The following is a 21,082-nucleotide window of genomic DNA, read 5'->3' as shown; positions in this document are numbered from 1 at the left end:
TGTCTGATATGAAGCCGGAACTGAACTTCTGGCTAACTTTCAGCATGACACCACAACGCACATTTCGAATCACATCCAAGAATGGAGGAGGAGGAAAAGGCTTACCAAATCTGAAATCCCACCAGAGTTCCTTCTTGAATGGTTTCTCAAATCGTTACAACTGAAAATCTCAAAGGATGTGTCTCTTTTCAGTGTTTATTCGGAAGAGCAAGCTATTTTATGAGCCCAGCAATTGGAACTCATATATTCTCAGTCTAGGACTCTTCAGAAAATTCTACCTAATGCTCCTAGACCTAAGGTCGATTTAGCCAAACCGAAACCAGGCCCCCACGATGATGGTATAGTCAGCTCGATTGATGTTAACACGGTGAAACTTTTGAATCAATTACAACAATTGTCTTTAAAAACTGCTTCTTCTTATCAGGTAGAACCGTCTACACCTAGACCTTTCCAACCTACCTCTATAATGTCTTCCAGACCTATAACCCCAAATGAAATCAACAATCTGATGGGAAGAGGAAGGGATGAGGTAAGAAGAAGAACCAGGAAGGGAAAGACAATGCAAACAAACTCGACAATGGTGTTGGAGAGGGTAGAAAATAGCTCAAGAAAAAGGTAAAGTTTCCATGCAAGTTATGAAAGGGAGATCATCTAACTCACCTCTGCCCCAAGATACAAGATTCTCAATGCTTATTAGTGTAGCAAGGGTCCTCTAGCTCCCAAGCTATTTTGACTAACCCTTTTCTCAAGGGCAACAATTACTTGCTGACACGAATACAAATGTTGCTACCTCCGCAGGGGGCAACGAGGAAGGGGAAAATTCCTCAAATTTTTATATGATGAGCTCTCATATCGACGTTGCTACATGAGTATGTGATTATGGTGAATCAAAAACATCTAAGGCTAAATCTATTCCCAAAGCCACAGTGCCAGTTCATATTGAGCGACTATATGTTGAGTCTATACCTCAGATATTGAAAGGTTCCGCAAAGTACTTGACTATTAACCCTAATGCTAGGGTAGCCAATAACTACTTGATTGTAGAATATCTGGCTCAAAGTCCTTGTGCTATGTCTGCATTGGAGGTACTCTAGTTGTGCCTTGTGTAGAGAAGTGCTTTGCTTTCGGCCATTAGCGTAGTAGATCCAAATAATTCTTTAGTGCTCACTTTTGATATGTTGAATGTCAAAAAGAGACTTCCTTACCATATTACTTTCGAGATAAAGTCCAGTTACCGAAATACCAATATTTTTTGGACAGTTATAGATGAGGGAGCTTCCACATGCGTGATGTCTATGTCGTGTTGGAAGGCTATTGGATCACCTTCAGCTATTCCTTCACCCACTCGTTTGATGGCATTTGATGGACATTCTCATAGGCTACATGGGATTATCCCAGCCTTTCCTATATGTGTTGGGGAAAAGGTCATAAATATTGAGGTAGAAATCATTGATACGAACCTGGATTATAACCTCCTCTTACGTAGGAATTGGATTTACGAGATGGATGCCATTGTTTCATCATTATTCCGCATCCTCTGTTTTCCTCATGAGGGGAGGATTGTTAGAATTCATTAGTTAGAATATTCTCTAGGTGACTCCGACGCAACTTTGGATTCTACCGTACCATTGGTGGACAATCCCCGCCAACCTATTGAGAATTTATGAGTTGGGATGTACTCTTCGTTGATCGGTATTTTTGACCTCCCTCCTGCTACAACTAGAATTAATGCAATTTCATCCTCTAAGGGACCTTCTCGAAAAGAGTTCTTTCAAACTCATTATTTTTACGGGCCCTTGGCCCTTACCTTCATCTACCACCACATTAGATGGAGGGTAGGTAGATGGAATGTCATTTCCCATGTCTACAATGGAAGTTAGTTATCAGTCTATCGTTAACTCTGAAGACAACCATCCCAATCCTTTTTCACAACAGGAGTTAGATGGTGATGTGGCTCCAGCTTGGACCCTTGATTCTTCTTCAGCTCTAGATTTCTTGGATACATTCTTACCATTTGAAGAAGTAATTTTGGAAGCAATAATGGGAATGGATAGACCATGGGAGGATTTACATCATCTTTCATATTTTCTCCCTTCATTGGATGAATTTGAATCTAGTTTATCCAATCTATCCACTAGTGATGTTTGTACAGTTTCAAACCCTTTGGCTCCAGCACAATTTTCCACCAAAGGTAACATGTCAGTTATCTCACGAACTATACCTATAAACATCTCTTGGAATCATAACGTAATAGAAAATGTCTTCATTGGAGCTGATTGTTCCTCTGAATAAATTCAAATCTACACTGATATTTTTAAAGAGTTTCGAGATGTGTTCACTTGGTCTTATGAGGAAATGCCTAGAATTGATCCATCTATAGTCCAACATGAGATCAAAACATACGAAAATGCCAAACCAATTCGTTAAGAATTTCAATCGGTCAATCCTCAAAAAGCAGCAGCTATTAATGCTGAAGTTGAAAAGTTGCTTAAGGCGGGTTTCATATACCCCATTCCTCTAACTGAGTGGGTTTCCAACCTAGTCTTAGTAGATAAGAAGCAAGGAACGATCTGAGTACGTATTGACTTTATGGATTAAAATAAAGCTTGTCTAGAGGAAACTTACACCACGTCTTTTATTGATCAAATTTTTGATGAATGTGTAGGTAATGGAATTCTTTCATTCATGAACGGATTCTCTAATTATAATCAAATTACTATCCATCCATAGGATCAGCACAGGACAACCTTTATTTGTCCCTGGTGCATGTTTCCATAAAAGAAGATGCCTTTTGGTCTTAAAAATGCTGGAGCTACTTTTCAGTGGGCCATGTCTTATGCTTTCTATGACATCAAACATGTTAAGAAGCATACTTGGATGACTTAGCTGCTCATTCTCACAAGAGAATTGATCATCCCAACCACCTTCGGCTCATCTTTGAGAGATGTCGTTTTTATAAACTACGGTTGAATCTGAATAAATGTGTTTTCACAGTCACATTCGGATAGGTGTTAGGATTCATAATATTGATAGAAGGGACTTAAGTCGATCCTTTCAAGGTTGAGGCAATAACTCAAATGCCTCCCCTGTCTTCCATTCGTCAACTTCAAAGTCTCAAAGGAAAGGAAAATTTCTTCATGAGATTTATATTAAATTACACCGAGTTTACCAAAGGATTTATGTTTTTTCTTAAGAAAGGAGTTCCATTTTTATTGGACGAATTCACACAACGATATTTTGATGCTTTTAAAAAAGAATTAACCTCTGCTCCATTGTTGAGTCCACTAGATTATGGTAGAGATTTCCTTTTGTATCTCGTTGTAGTAGAAACATTTATCGGTTTGATTTTGGTTCAGGAGGATGATGCTCTCAGTGAGAATGTAAGATACTACTTGAGTCGAGGATTAGTAGGACATGAGCTACGCTATTCTCCCATCAAGAAATTGGCCTTGACAGTTTCCATGTTGTCAAGCGGCTTCATCATTATATTCTGCTGCGCAAAATGTTCTTCTTAGTGGTTGTCAATCATTTTCAGTTTGTCCTTACTAGGCGAGTGATTAGGGGCAAGTATAATCGATGGATTGTTATTTTGCAAGAGTTTGATCTCGAATTCTTGTTAGCTAAATCTAAGAAATCATTAGTTTTTGTGGAATTAATTTCGGAGTTGCATTGTGAGGAAGCTATTGCATATGACGAAAATTTTCCTGATGAACATTTATTCCTCGTTTCTTTACAAGATCCCTGGTATGGATATATCATTATATATCTCTAGACTTCAAAGTTTCGACCTGCTTTCTCCAAAGATGAGCGTCAAAAGTTACATCACCTTACCAAAAACTATGTTATTATTGGTGATACATTATATCGTAAAGGGGTTGACTCAATCCTTAGGCATTACTTAACGTTGGAAGAAGTTGAGTTTGTACATAATGATTGCCACAGTGGAGCTTGTGGTAGTCATCTATCAGGGCTTGCAACAACGTAGAAAATTTTGTGTGTGAGCTACTTTTGGCCTTCAATTTTCAAAGATTGTATTAAAGTGGTCAAATATTTCCATCCTTGTCAAATTTATACTCGGAAAATGTGCACGCATCCAACTCCACTTTTTCCTATTATCACTGTCGTTTCATTTATAAAGTGGGGCATTGATTTTACTACTTGTAATCTACCTTCTGAAGTGAACCACAAGTACATCATTGTCGCCATAGACTACTTTATGAAGTGGGATGAGGCCATGCCTACTTACAAAAATGATAGTGAAATAGTAGCCTTGTTTCTCTTCAACCAAGTTATTTCACGATTTTGTATCCCAAGAGTGATTGTCACTGACCATGGTAGTCACTTCCAGAATCAACTGATGACCAAATTGGCTCTCAGATTAGGCTTCCAGAAGGAACATTTGTCTCCATATTATCCTCAGGCCAATGGAAAAGAGGAAGCCGTGAATAAGTCCCTTAATACTATCCTACAAAGGAAAAATGATAAAATCGATCCAATTGGCACATCACGTTGTACCCGGCACTCCAAGCATATCAAACCTCCGATAAGACTACCGTCGGTTTTATTCCTTTTCAACTAGTTTATGGGTTGGAATTTATTTTCCCTGTTGAATGTGAAATTTTGTCCCTTAAGCTAGTTGTATAACTTCTTCCAAAGACATCTAGTCTCGAAGAATGCCTCGCTCATTTGGAACATCTTGATGAGCAGTTTTGAGATGCAACCATGATAAACGAAGCCCAGAAGAAGAGGATTAAAACTCAGTATGATAAAATTGTCCATCCTCGGGTTTTTTCTGATGGCAACCTTGTCTTAGTCTATGGCCAAGAAAAAGACACCCTGGAGGTAGGCAAATTCAAATATATGTGGTATGATCACTTTATATTCAAGCGATTTTTGGGAAAAGGGGCTTATGAATTAATCGATTTTGAAGGGAACAAGCTGGCAGAGCCTAGAAATGGGATATACCTTAAGAAGTATTTTTCTTAGGCTTCGTCTAAGTAATTTCTTGTTTGTATATATTGTATCTTTGTACATATTATTATGGCATTTTTGTGATATCAAAATTTTTTATCTCCTTTGGTAGGTATTGATGGATGACTCGATATATTTCAGATTCACCGATGGTGCAAGTTAGCACACTCGAAATCTTTCTTCCGCAGCTTGGTTGATTTATTATCTATCTGGCAAGTTGATGGTGTCAAGGGGAGTATGTATTGGCCTTGCTTCGAATAACATCGCTGAATATAATATCATTTTTAATTTAATATCTGAAGCAATATCTTATGGGATTGATTCATTGGTAGTTTATCTAGGCTCACAACTGGTAGTGTCACAGTTAAATAACATTTATCGGCTTCATGATCCTTATTTATATCGCCAATTTTTGAGAGTGAGAGTGTTGAAACGATCATTTATTTACATTACATATGTTCACATTCAATGATTTGAAAATTCATTTTCTATTGCTAATCAAGCATTATATTGGCACATTAATCATTCAACAAATTAAATAGTATCAAAAATCGAATATGTATATATATATCATAAAATTGCCTATATATAGATGGAGTGTTCAAAAAATAATATACAAAATTGGGACAGGATGCCCTCAAAAATTTTAGTCTTATGCCCATAATCATGTCTAGTCATACATAGATCTATCTATTGACCCGGCTCAGCATGAGCATACAAAAAGTTAACCACAGAGTTGGCTACACGCCGAAGTATCAGGACCCCGTCCCGTGGTACCCCTACCATGTGGCGCTGCATCTCCTCAGGAAAATCCTCTATGCTATATTAGGTACTTGGTGAGCTAGTCTCACCAAGTTTCTCTGAACAGCATATAAGACTCTCTCTATCTTAGCTGCCGCCTCTTCGACCCCTCTTCCATGATGCTTGTGCCTCGAAAATTGATTTGGTACCACTGGATCCACATCTGGAACACATTTATTTTGTTAGTATCTTATCTCATCAAAAATGTTTTCTAAGTTCATTTCATATTAAAAAATCCAAAAAATCTTAAAAATTTCATAAAACTTAAAAAATTGTTACCAATGTCTCCGCATGCCACATTTGTTGGTAACACTAAGTCTGGATCTCCTTAGGAATCCATATTAGCATATGGATAGTCATCAACTGTGATAATCTGATGAACCCACCAATTGAAAAAATCGTCATCAAAAGTTGTTCTATCCACGTCTCCGCCCCCAAAATGCTTCATCAAATCTGGCAATCTACCCATTCGTGGATCTCTAGGGCTACTATTGGGTGGTGATACTTTGGGACGTAACCTAGGTACCTTCTGGAAGAAGAACGAACACAAGATGGTTTCGTATCCAAAGTTTTTTGTTTTACCCTTCTATGTAGAGGTCAGTTGACTCTTCATGTTAGTAAGAAGAGGCATGCACTAGTCAAATACTGTAGTAAGACAATCCAATACCAGGCTCATAGATACTCGTGATGCCTGATGTAGGGAAGATGACCCATTTACCCTTGCAATTGTAAATAGTAAAATCCTCAGCGACAAACTTTCCACATGTTTGATTGGAATTTGACTTCCAATCTTCTCTGGATGTCCAAGACAATATATATGGACATAGTATTCTACTAAAAGACTACTTCTCGTCCTGTCAGTCAAATGCATGACCTACCCTCTTCGGGAGAGACCGGTAACAAAATACATGTCTTCGACCTCAATCCATAGAGGCATCTAGTCTATCATGAAAGCGCCATCCTCTACGCTCCAGTAATGGATCAAAAGTTCAAACAAGCTTGTATTGGCTTTCATATTTAGAACATTGAAGAACTCAAGTAAACCACAACCTCTCAGAGCATCCAATGCATTTTGGTCATTAATTACCTCATTATCAATAGTGGTATGCTCTCTTTCCCTCCAGGTGATAGTCAGCATGCAAAAAATTGAAGCTTCAACCATTAGGTTCTATGTTCAAACTTTAACTCGCGTACACATTGGTACTCTTTACATTAGGGTCGTTGTATACATGGATTGTTCACATCCACCCATGTGTATGCAGAGTTGAATTTTTTGGCATAGTTTCCCACAGTCAAAACTTTGAGAAAACTTCTAAAAATTATCATAAAACATTGTAAGTAGGATTTGAGGGTTACCTAGAAACTTTGGGGTGATTTGAACGGTCCAATTTTTCAGAGGAATGCTTGCTTCATTTTGCTCCATAACTCTTTGCTCCAGATAGAAATGAAAAAATTGTGAATCCAAAATTCGTTGTATAACTTTGAAATTGCAAAATAATTTTTCAAAATTTGATTTTTGTCTCATGGATTTTTTGACCTGTGGGCTTGGATTTTTGAGAATGGGTTGTTTTTTCAGGAAATTTTGGATACTTCTTTGAGATGTTATTTTAGTCCCATGACCGCTGGTTGTCATGGCAAGTATCATTCACTCACTGGAATTTAAGTTAGGGAAAACCATTTTCCATTGCATCTTGCCTACTAGCCTCCATTCTGTGATAGAGTAGCCATAGGGTCAATCCCAGCGTATCTTGGTTAGCAAACCATTTTCACTCGTCGATATTTTAAATCATAATACGATGGTAGAGCCATCGTTTACATGGGAATATTAATTATAACCTCACTAACATTGGTTGCCCATGCTGCTATACTGAGTAGGCTCGAGAGTCCTCTTTATTCCCTCCATGACTGATGCGTTGAAGACACATTCTCCTTTGTTCTACGCTAATTTCTGGCCTGATACCCTAGAGGCTCATTTGTGTTGATTTGTATTGCTGTATTGCAGTTTGACTATTTGCACCTTTTGGCCTTGAGCTGACTTCAATTGGACTCATGTTTAAGCCACTTATTTGACCATGTCTTCTACAAAAATCAACCATGCAATCACTTATCTTTTGCAACTTGACATATCCTTTTACCCGTGGAAAGAACATCCCTTTGAGTGTCCTTGACCAATTTTGCTTCCCTGCATTGGGCATAGTAATGTCCCCCTCCCAGGAACAAGATCATCTACTTCTCTGACCCTTGTTCTTTCCATCGTACTGTAGCTTTATTTTATTTATTTTTTCCAGCTTAAAGAAAAAGACTAAAAAAATATATTTTCCAGAAAGAGTGGAAACGTGACAACATTTTCATATTTTGTTGGCAGATAGAGTCAGTCGTGTCACCCTTGAACAAAGCACTCAAAAAAAAGTCTCTCCTTCATTTGGGTGGGATTTAGTTTGACTTAGGTGAGGCTTAACCTTGTTATTGAGTCAATACTCCTCTGATTGGTTACCTCTTCCAATCATATGGAGAGTTTTCTTATGCCTCTTGCATGACAAACTTATACAGAGTTATCATATGCTGCCATATAGTCATCATTGAGTCATGATTTTGTTCAAGGGAAGTAAACCTAAGTCGGCCTCTCTGTGATGTCCCTTGACCTATTTTTCAGTCAGCCATCCATGGTTGTTAGTGTGATATTTTTCATCACATGATATATATTAGTCCTTTACTCATGTCAGTTTAAGAAGGTCTCCATAAACTTCTTACTGGTGGGTCTTGTTCTTATCGACTACAACATATTGTTCTGAGGGCGGGCCTAGAGCCGCACCATGGCCCTATTTTCATTATTGATAGGCCACCTTGTGCTCAGCATCAATCAGTATCATGGGTCTTTGATTGTGTGGTTTCCCTTGTGTTCGACATCAACTTTCATTATCACACATTGGGATTCATGCAGTGCCTTGGTTTACATTTGACCGTAGTGGTGGATTCCTCACCTCTGTGTCATATTTCATTATTAGTTGGTTCAGATGGTTTCTATCGTGCACTAGTGACATCTTGTGTACACAGGAAATGTGCTTCGGTTGGGTTACTACATCTTTTTCATCCGATTCCTTCTACATTATTGGCCTGCAGGTTACACTCGTGCTAGATTGATGAAGGATTCCTTAATGCCTTCCTTCTAGTGGATATTTTCCTATCGACTACAGCCCATTTTCTCTAGGACAAAGATATAGAGTCCATTTGGCAGTACCTTGGGGTTTGCAGTCATTAGTGGAAGATTCCTTCACTATCGACAGTGGGAAACCATCATTGTCTCCTGATTGATATATTCTTTCAAGTGTTTGACTTCAGCTCATTTATTCACACTTGTTAGATTGTACTAGGTACCTTGACTCTCATTATCATTATCGGTGAGTAGTCTCACATTTGTTAACAGGTATACATCAATGACCTGTAATCAAATGATTTTTCACGTGGTTGACTTCAGATCATTCATTCCCATTGTCTAGAAGTGTATTGTAGTGATTGGTGAAAACCTAGCGTTACATCAACATTTTGTTTGGTTCACTTGTTAGTTGTTGCTAGTTGACACCATCCACCTTATATTTTGTAGTTCTTCACAGCAACATCTTATATGCTAGCATCCAAGTTGCGATGTAGTATCATTTTATTCCATCATATTCATCTGGTACTATTGGGATCAACTTTTGACATCAGTGATCAACTTCATCCTTCAACATCATTGGTCATCTTCTTATATGTGATATTCAAACATGTACATTTTTCAATCACGATGAGATAATTCATCATGTACTTTCAGTTCTTTATACTTGTATACATATTGGATCAACTTGTACTTGATATGTGGGCATGCTTTACTTTCTCCGAGGATGGGTATACCCCCCTCAGACAACAATTCTTTTCTGATCTCTTTTGATGGCTTGGCAGGCTAAATTCTGGTGAGGTCCTTCTCAGTCTCGGCATGATTCTTTCCATAAACTTAATACATTTCGGCCATCATGTACCCCTTTTGACCTCATATATTAGGGGGCATATGTTATAGCACCATTTACCACTCTTGGTATTTGTGATGATTGGTTTATGGCCTAGGGCAACCCCTCCTTCCAGACTTGGTCCAAATATATTAAAAACGATGTTTTATTCCCTGTATGCTACTTTTCCCTGAGATAAATGCATGTACATACGATTCAGTCAATACCCAAACTGTGTATATGTATTAAAACACTTAAAAAAAATAAATTTCATTAATTATGGGTGGGTTTCACAGGTTTTACCTATTGGTTACCTCCTATTGCCTGTGGCCCAACTGTTTCCCAACTAAAAAACTAATTTGTAGAAGTATAAATAGCCTTCTATGGGAAGGCCTTAAGGGAGAGAAGAGATAGAGTTATTATACTGAGATTATCACTGACTGAGTCTGATGAATCCCTGTGTCTCATACACTTCCCAAAGCTTCAGGGAACACTTATTTCCTTCATTATAGATATTATCCCTTTTTCTTGAGATATCATGGTGTTGGTTATTGAAGAAGATTGTTGAAGGCTGGGATGGGATGAATTAAGAGGACGATTCCACTCAGAGCCGGAAGTAGAAGGCTCAGGAGAATTCTCTCCATGTTATTTATAACTTACTGTAATAAAATAAATGTTGTCTTGTTTCTGAAATTAACTATGTTTATGCATCAAATTATGTTTTAATTCATATATGAATGATGTTTTGTTGTATGATCAATAATTTTTTTTATATGATTTAAAGTTAATTTCGTGAATATGCTTTACTTTTATACTACTATGTATGTTCGAATTGAATGATTTTTACGTCTGAACAACATTGGGAGTTGTAGAGGGTCTGAAGCCTGTGGGACCTACTCAAACGAAGGAAATCGGGGTACAGTCGCTCTTACACAGTTTGATTATATAAGAATTTTTCTTGAGCTGTATGAGTGTTTCTTGTTGTAGTTTTCTTCTACTCTGTTGGGGTTCTAATCCAAAGCCCTAGGGTACTTATTACCGAAACACCTAACTAATAATAGCAATGATCATAGGAAATTTGCATTGAAGGACAAATTGAAAAACATTCGATTGTAGAAAAATGAAATTGGTGTTGAATAACTATCCATGTTCACTCAAGTCAGAGATGAACTTTGAGGAGTTGGAGAAAATGTGCCATCATCTGAACTTGTGAACTTAAGAACTCCTTGGTCTTCTGATGTCCTAGCACACTATCAAAATTCAGTTAATGGAAGAGACAAGATACCAAATTTATAGAGACTTTGGTATGATTTGATGCACGAGGAGATCGAAAGAAACAATAAAGATAGTTTCACATGCATAGCTAATGAGGAAGGAAATTTTTCCTTACAAGGAAATTCAAATAAACACAAGTGAAAGAAGGCCTAAGGCAAGGAAAAACACATCTAGAACCATGGAAAGGAGAAAGAACCAAGAGAGGTTAAATGCTTTCACTACGATGAGTATGGACATTATGAAACCAAGTGTCCACATAATAAATTCACTAAGAAGCCTGCAAGAGCAGTAGGAAGAGACGCTCTCACATCACAATTAAAATTATATTTCACCCCCATTTCATGCATATAAAATATTGTATCAGCGAATGTATGGTACTCAGACTTGACTGCTTCATTTCATATGGTACCTTTCATCTTTGTAGGTTGATGAAGTGTTCTGGGCCTGATGCAGAATCCTTGCACTCTAATCAAATGATCTCTTTCATCCACTTTTAATCCAATTCCTGCACACAAACACAAACACATAGAAATGAGCAGTGATCTTCTATAGAAATCATCAACTCAAAACCTCTAGAAATTACACATATAAATTACAACAAATATTGATATAAGGGGAAGGAACATCAATTTCATTAACCATACAGATGAAAGTAAATCAATATAACTCAAGATTTGGTTCTTTTCTCCTCATCTCGATAGAGTGTCCCCACTATAATGAAAAAGGAATCACAACAACTTGAAGCCCTCAAATTTGAATAACAATGGCAGCATCGACTCTATAAAGCTCACTCTCCAAAACTCTGGGTATTCAAAACTAGCATCACCCTCTGAGGCAACATCGTATAAATAAGAAGAAGAGGAATCTTAAGAGGATGAATGTACACACTTAGGAGAAACATAAGTTAGAGATGCTTCTCAATTATGAATCCCAACCATCTTGCATAGACAGGATAAAGTGATGAGTCAAACTGATCTCATAGGAACCACAAGTCTCTAGAAAAAATCCCCCAACTCCATGGACAAAAAAAGAATATCTCAATTGTAACCATATGCACATTATTTCTTCCATGCAATTGGAATGTTCGAATGACATTGAAAGGTTGGGATCTATACGATTGTTGAAAAAACTGGGAAAAATATTAGCTAAGGTCTGGAAAAAGGTCAATCAACATGACGCCTCATAAATACTAACCCTGGGGAGAAAAATAGGTTGATAGAAAAAGGGATAGGAATTTAGTGGTTATGCATTAATGGATTATGGGTTGTGATAATGGGGCCCCTAATCCCCTTATCACAACTATTTGAAGTTACCCTATCAATTTCTCTTATTCCCTTACTTCTAGTCCCCCTAGCCCCTATGTCATGAGGTACTAGGGCCCTGTCTCATTGTCTAATTCTAGGATTATAGATCTTAGTAAACCATACTCGAACCTTTCACTTTTATGCATTTATGCTACCCTTATGTTCCCTTTCCCATTCAATACAAAAAAATATCTCAATCCCCCAAGATTCATGATAATTGAACATTTTGAAGTGGTCATTTAAAAAATTTAACCACCTTAAGAAGTTCAATTCTAATGAATTTTTTGTTTGGTGTGTGTGGGTCGAGGAGGGTGAGCGTGTTCAAAACCACCTCCAAAAGTTACATTGACATGACTTTTAAGGGGGGTTGTCAAACAATCCCCCCTAATAAGCATAATTGAAAATTTGGAGATGGTTTGGATAACCCACCGCCCCCCCGCAACCCTAAAAAAAATTAAAAAAATTAAAAATAAAAATAAAAATTCATGAGAGTTGAACTTTTAGAGGAGATTCTTAAATGAATGCCTCCAAATGTTCAATTCTCATGAATTTTTTCGGGGGTATGGTGTTCAAAAATTTTCTTCGAAAGTTAAATTCTTATGAATTTTAGGGGTCTTGTCAAAAAAACACCATGAAAAATGCTATTTGGGGTAGTTATTTAACCCCTTGCCCTATTGTAGCCTATCCTAGCCTATCCTCGCCAAGCTTATCTCGATTGTAGGTTGCTTGGGTTTGTCAGTGTGGCCAACGAGAACTTTTCCTTCTCCGTTTTTGTCCATTTAGATAAACAAAGAGATGCATACCCCTCAGAAGTTCGAAGAAATTTCTCACCGCCATTGGTCTTAACGTACTCCCACTAGCCAATGCATGAGGTTGATAAGAAATGAAATTAAATGCATTCAATGCTACCTCCAAATCAAGTGTTTCAAATCCTTACGCGCTTGAATTTAAAATTGAAAATTTGTGCACCGAATTTTCACAACATGTTGTTGAATAGGGGCGCGATGACTTTCTGCTTCATTTTCGTTCTCAGGTCAGCCTCTTACGCATCAGCATGGGCACTGTCCCCCATTACAGCAGCACCCAAGCCAACCCATGTTCAATCCCTGCATATCCTTGGGATCAATAACACTGCTTTCAATCTTTCTTAAGCATTTCTCCAATGGTGTTTTTGGTAGTGGAGATCAGGTGTTTTTTTAACCATTTCCCCAATGGGGTTTTTGATTTATGAGATCTGGTGCTACTAACATGACATGAAACCATTCAATTTTGAATGGCCGAAAAATATTGACCCAACATCGCAGTCCATCGTGTAAGATATGATGAGCAGGTAGTCGAAGACATTCTCCATGATAACCGCTTCAGATAGCCGAAGTATTCGATCTGTAGTATTTAAGTGATGTAAACGATTAGCTTGCAAGGCATGAAGAAGGCCTCAACTTTTGCCCAGAATCGAGTGGAGATTGAATCCATGTCGAGGATTTTGAATCTTGGTAAGTTGTCCTCTAAGCATGAGATTCTCCCCTGGCAGGTCATGTTAGGTGGGGTGTACCTTAAACTCCAAATATTATTCAAGAGTTTCGATCTTGAGCTGCCAACAACAGATAAATGAGTTTAGGGTCATGTTGAATCTCCTCTCTTCTCAAAAAATTTTGGATGCTAGGTTTAACAAAGTTTGGGAGTTGTTATTGTGCATATGAAAATTGAGATTTGAGGTGAGACGACCATAGAATACCAGGAGGAATTGGAGAATGAGAACAAATGGTGAGAATGAGAATAGCGCTTCTAAATATCCAAAGTCATTTTGAATTTTAAAATCTAATCTGTATGATGATTAAATTAATTAATACATAGAATTTTGCTAGTTATTGTGTCATGGTGTCCATAGACATGGGAAATACAAATAGCTTTCAACTAGTAATGTTCATGGTTGCCTCGTCGACTTTCTTACACCCACACAACTTTACTTTCAATAAAGTTAAAATTTATAAATATTCGTTGACTTATTTATGCTTTAGAAAATCCATAGCTAGACATGATCCCACCTTGATCAGACATACACATTGTTTAATTTTTTTATCTTCGTAGAATTACCAAACGCTTAAAGATGGAAATGGCAGATAGAATTCTTCTTATTACACGTTTGACTTTACAAAATTGTGTTTTCGATTTATATTAAAAATTAATTATTAAATTCATATACCAATAGCCAAATATCATTGTTTTCCATGTATTTATTCTTCAAATATCCAAGTTTCGTCAAACATAGAGCCACAACCTTGAAGAAATAGCCTAAAGCGCATTAGATAATACTTAGAAAGGATATTTTTATTATAGGGAAAGTGGATCAAAAGAAGGATATTTTTGTAATAAGGCCAAGCCATTTCTTCACGAATGAGTACCAGTGGCATTATCTCTACCTGGAAAAAATAGTAGTTTTTGGACCCTCCCTGCTACTAACGGTTGTCTTTCTCCATTAAGCTACCTCAATACAAAATTATGTCCATCAAGTAAGGTTGTGATGCATCCAATCCATGTGATTGAAAAAGGTAATGACATATGGTAAATTTCAGGGATTACATTTATTCATTTCATTTGAAGTCACAATGGTTAATGTTGGTTATTGTTTGAGTGACATTAGATAATATACTCTTTTAGGTTTCATATTATCTTACTGATAGTAGATGGACTGATATTTGTCGAGCATTCTCATTATATAAAAGTCATTCCCAACATGTAATATAATTTTTTAATTTTTTTTACTTAAATGTTAATTAATTATTTTTTATTTTATTTTAATGATATTAATTAACAATTGAAATGCAATACTTTGTTTATTTTATTCTTAAATTTTATGGTGAGTTTGAATTTAAATTATTATCTTACATTATTGGGTAATACTAATTATTTTTTAATTATTATTTTATTTATAACATATGTTTTTTGGTTTTATTCAAAAAGAAATTGAATTATTTACATAATTCCTAATTTATAACATTCATTTTAAAAATAAATCTTATTAAAATATTTTTTTAAGTATAAATTATAAACATATTTAATTTAAAAATTGTTTTTAAATATTAACTATTTAATTTTTTTTTTTGATTTAGAATTACAACATTTATATTGAAAATGATTTTGTTAAGAATTCATGATTTTTAGTTTATCTAAATTATGCTTCCTTAATTAATTACATTGAGAAGCACATTTCTTATACACATTCTTTCTTTTATTTATTATGTATGTGCATAAAAATTTCTTATATGTATCTATTTCTATATATTATGTCTTTGCATAAGTCTGGAAAAGAAAATTAAATAATGGTAATTTTATCAAAGTAAAATTAAAATAATGTGATGTATTATGAAAATTATACATTTGTTATGCTTTGAAGATTATTTATTTATTTTTAATTGTAAACGAGTGTAAATTCAAATTATTTTTAAGAAAATAAATATTTCTAAATTTTAGTAATGTTTTATATTAGATTTTAATGACATATAGTTATACATGATGTTGATATTGAAAAAATTAATAATAATATTTATCAAATTCAATAAGAAAATTTTAATAGTGATTTTAACAAAATAGTTATTCTAAAAATTTGATCCTTAAATGCAAGAAAATTTCTATTATAGTAAAATTATTCTAAAAACCATTTTAAAGTGGAATAATGTTTTATTTTTAACATAAAATAAATATATCAAAGTAAAATAAGAGAATTGAAAGTAACTTCCAAAGCATTGTAACTTTTCTATCTGCCTTTATTCTCCCCATCTTTATTATTGTCACTATAATGTAACATAATTTTAAGGTTAGCCATATGGCTTGTTTTGAATATAAGAAATATGTGTAGCCTTGGTATCATAAAGATAAGGTCTCTATATATGTCACCAATGTGCATTTATTTAGAAGGCTAATAAAGGTAAGACTATTCCAATGCCTTCACCATGCATAATCAATGTTGAAATAATGCAAAAATGAAGTTTGATATGGGTTGACACATATGATGTTGATAATAATTTTGAATGGTGTAGTAATGTTGTGATATTAATTCTATCATAGTATATGAGAGTTTCACATAACTGAAAGAAAAACCACAATAACATGGGATTTCTCACCGGATTAGTGTTAATGAGGATTCACCTTCATCAATCTTATTGAGGTTTGCTCATAACTAAAAATGTGATGATAATAGCTTGAGATCCTATTAATATTTTGGCATTTAGATATTATATTTATATTGTTAAATTAATCTTATCGTTGTTGGTTGGCTTTGTGTATCCTTTGTCTCCCATATATACCATGAATACCTTGTTTTAGAAGCCATCCCATATTTTACATTTGTTATATTGTAGAAGGAAGTTATATTTATTGTACTGTTATATTTTAACAAATGTGGAGAACAAAAAGATTAAGTCCCAAGATCATTGATCAGTGAAAGATCCACATAAATGGGCGTTCAATGCAATGCCAAGGAGCTACTTGATTACCAAGATTGATTTGAGAAAAAAGTGATGGTAAATATGCTCTAAAATTTATACTCTATGTGTATCCATTATTTAATATACCCTAAGTTCTAACTTTACACACTCCAACTCTTACATCCCTATATCGAGAATCTTATCAATATTTTTCGCATCAATGGAAGAAATCTTTTGCATATGCGAACATGGAAGCTATATTCACTTCCATTTATTTGGCGCTTTTACATATGTGCCACCTTGATATATGTCTCGACTTCGATACCTAAACCACTTCCATATATAGAACCAAGGTTTCATATCTGTGCTTCATGAAAGCTATATATATGCATTGCTTCCATATATGTTTTTACAGTTCCATATATATGTACATATACATATATGTGTGTATATACAAGAGTTTATTTTAGATACATGTATATAGAAGCGATCCATATAAAACAATTAATGCATATACCAAAGTGACAGATACACAAATATAATTGCATATACAAAAGTAGATATAGCTTTCATTTGTGCATATATGAAATCTTGCTTCCATACATGTGTGGCTTCTATATTTGTGTATATATACATAATATACAAACTTTTGCATACATGAAAGAGTGTAGAACACATCCCATCTTCTACAAAATGCACCACGTTTGTATATGCATCACTTCTATATAGCTACTTTTTGACAATATTGCAGGATTCACACTTCTCTTCTTTGTTTTTATTTGGGATTGGTGAGGTCCAGTTCTCTTACAACATTTCTTGCACCATCCCACAGCACATTAGCACTTAAGGTGGTTTTATTTCAACCCCTAACAATTCCCAAGGAAATTTCATATATGCATGCATATACAAAATATATATTACAATTGGGGGTTAAAGTCATATGCCTCATCCCGAGAGTTTGAGTTGGTTATATGGGAGATCGGTCTAACGATATATAGAATATACAAATTTGTGCACATATCAAAAAAAGTGTATACACTCTCTTTTTAATATATTCATTCTTAGGCATCTTCCGCATGTATATATGGAATTGCACATATACAAAAAAGAATCAAAAGAGCATGATGTTTTGTATCTTCAATATAAGTTTGATTCAATCAATATATTATTCATCATCCATTTTTATGGTTTTGGAGTGGAACGATATAATCCTTTTCCCATTCACAAGTCCATCAATACCAAAAAAGATTGATTAGGTTCTAAATACAAGGACACAAGAGTTACCTTTTATAAATTTAGCACATGGGTTATGTCAAAGAATGACTATGTTGAGAAATGTTATGCATTAAGATTAGGTTATTTCTCTTCAATTTGATAACTACATGTGAATGATTTTACTTCTTAGATTGTGATATTATTTTATTTATGTTATTATAGTGTTATTATTCATCAAAAAAATACTAAAGCATAAACCATAAAGAGACAAGAGAAAAAATATAGGCTATTAGCCAGGGCCAAAAGTTCTTCTTCTTGACAGGAAAACATGAACAAATTCTTCCTCTTATAGAGATTCCAATTAACGAATATCAAGACCATGACCCTAGACATGTTTTCCATTTGAAGACCAAGTCACAAACCTTCCTTGATGAAATCATTCTTGTTGTTCTTTCCATCTCCTATGGTCAACACAAGTCAAACTATCTGCACTACTGCAATTTCAGTTTCATCCATAGATATACAACCTCAACTTATCTTATACCCTTGCAATTCTTACATGTGCATTGTTCTGAGGTATCTTCCTTCATCGCTTGACTAGGAGACTCAATATTATGACCTTGTCTGTGATGTATGTTGAGATAAAGATATTCTTCTTGGCTTCATCGGTGACTGAGGAAATCCTACTACAAAACCTTTAATATATGGCACACGTGCAAGGAAAAGGTAACCAAAATAGTGCCTAAACAACTCAGATTCTTCTCCTTCTTCTTGTGCTAGAAGAGAGGCTTCTACTTCTACTTTTTGGACTTTTTGTTATACTTCAGATGAAATACCAAATTTTGTGTCTAGAATGAATGTCGAACAACTTATAATAGTAGTTTTCCCATCCTAATCAGCTGAAATGACTTGGAGACAAGGCTGATATACCAAGGGTTAGCAAGGATTTCACCTAAAGGGTCGTGACTCATCCCTTTATCCTGAATTGGCATTAAGACAACTTATAGGAATACTAAATTTCTCTAATGGTGGAAGTTGGGGTAGGTCAGTCACTTGACTTTTTATTACAGTCCAGAGCGTTCGACAATGCAGTAGGATCACCTAGAATGTGACTTAAGTTCTGAATTTACCCCTTTCATTAAACCTTTTATATTTGCCGGACAATTCAGTTGCTATAGGTCATAGCAACAACATATTGGATTAAGTCGGGGTCTTTAACTCCCACACACCTGACATTCTAATATATCATGGAAGTCATTGATATGCATCATTCACAACCATTTGGTCATATTTCTTGATGGAAAGGAGTTATAAAAACCTCATCTTCTCATCCAACATGACACATTGACCATTGGATGGAATGAGTGTTGGTCATTAGATCATGTTGGAAGTTAAAAGAGAATTTAAATGTATGTGTGTTCGTGGTTAATGCACCTTATCATCCATAGGATTAAGAGATTTACAATTTATTGATGATATTAGATGCATAGATATGGGTGATGGTTGAACAACTGATGGGAGGTGTTAGCCCCATCGTTGGGTCAACATACAGTCATGATGATAGGTATTGGGCATAAAATAATGCCTGAAAAACCACCCCTTGATCACTGTGATACTGCGTATCGAAACTACGAATCCTAGTTCTCTGAATATCAATTTTTTTTAGTAGTCCATTAATCATCAGATTTATGATGCAAAACTTGTTAGGTACACAAAGGAAATGTTGGATTCCCCATTTATTCTACTGTCTAAAAATCTAAGTCATTGGACAAATCGTCAGCTTCCTGACATAGAAAGGTTGGAAGTGGTCGTGAGATGTATAGCACAACAGTTGGAAGCACAACAATAGTCATCGATTTTTCTACCTCCAAATATCATAATTGGTCATCATATATAAATCACATCCTTCATATTATCCATTGGTGTTCCGATAATGACAAGTTGAAAAACCTAGTGGGATTTACAACTTGGCCTTTGGTTCACTGCTAGAGGTCCAACGACTATCTGACGCATAAGATTGGAATCTTATTGTCAAATTTTTGAAATTCCCAGTGATCATGGGGTCAGATACTCGACAGACTATTCATTTGTTATTTTTCATTTATCTTTCTAGAGGCTAAAATATTTCCCATCGACTATTTGATTCCTCGTCATTGGATTTTGATCGTCTAATTTGTGGATTGTTTGGTAGGATGTTGTGGGTTATCCAATGGATGTCACATTAGATACTTGATAGAGTATTCATATTCTCATCATTGCTTATCCAAATAGAGGCTATAATTGTATATTTGAATGCCATTTGGCCCACCAATTATTAGATCGAGTTCTACCGACAAGCCTGGAAAATGAGGCCTGTCAGAGTCACGATAGAATTCTATTGAATGTCCAACACTCAGCCATCAGATTTTAGTGGAGTTTGTAGTAGTGTTCGAATTCTCCCATCACTCATTAATAATTCATGGATGATATTATGCTATTTAGTGAGCCAACTATTCAAGAGATATTGGCATTAGATCTAATCCACTCAAATTTTCAAATGGCCTCTGTCATGATTATAAATGGGGATAAATCTACGATGTATTTATTCGATACCAATAATTTGATGCAAAGGAATCTGGTGGCAAATATTGAATTTTAAATGGGTTTCCTTACCAACCAATACCTTGGCATTCCTCTTGTTGCTAATTAACTACGAGTTTCATGTTGGTTGGAGATCAAGGAAAATATCTCTAGGCAGTTAGAAAATTAGACCTTCAAAGCATTGAATCTTCCCATTCAAATTAGTCTACTTAAGGTTGTTCTACAAGCCATTCTGATTTATAAGTTGTCAATATAATTACACCCAAGGGAGGATATAAGAACATCGTTTCTGATTTTCATAAATTCTTATGGCAAGGGGATCAACACGCCAAAAACTAGACTCTAGAGTCTTGGGAGAATGTGTATCTGCCAAAATGGGTGGTTGGTCTTGGTTTGAGGGACCCTAGAACTCTTAATAAAACCATGGGAGCCCAATTATGGTGGAGATGGCTCCAGGGAGGTCAAGGGTTGTGGAAACTAATATGCAATAGGAAATTCAGCCTGGTGATTGCTTAAGCTAACAAAGTAAAAT

The sequence above is a fragment of the Pinus tabuliformis genome, chromosome X (genome assembly GCF_031772625.1).
Source record: "Pinus tabuliformis cultivar Carrire ecotype Pingquan chromosome X, CPIR1, whole genome shotgun sequence".
Lineage (NCBI taxonomy): Eukaryota > Viridiplantae > Streptophyta > Pinopsida > Pinales > Pinaceae > Pinus > Pinus tabuliformis.
This window is presented reverse-complemented; position numbering follows the sequence as displayed.